Below are 223 nucleotides of genomic sequence, written 5' to 3'. Positions count from 1 at the left end.
GCTGGCATCGGCAGGGAGAGCATCTCAGCCAAAAGCAGCCGTGTGCCCGAGGGGATGGATGCTTCCCGGAGGGTTGGATGCTCTCCGGGGAGATGCTCCCCGGGGAGACGGATGCTCTCCGGGGGGATGGATGCTCCCGGGGGGGATGCTGAGCCTGGCTGCCCATCGTGGGCTCCAGCCTCCCGCGATCTGCCTGAGCTCAGCTCCTGCCATGTGCGCGCTG

This window comes from Charadrius vociferus, unplaced genomic scaffold, assembly GCF_000708025.1.
Source record: "Charadrius vociferus isolate BGI_N301 unplaced genomic scaffold, ASM70802v2 scaffold436, whole genome shotgun sequence".
NCBI classification, from domain to species: Eukaryota; Metazoa; Chordata; class Aves; order Charadriiformes; family Charadriidae; genus Charadrius; species Charadrius vociferus.
Note: the sequence above shows the minus strand (reverse complement) of the source record.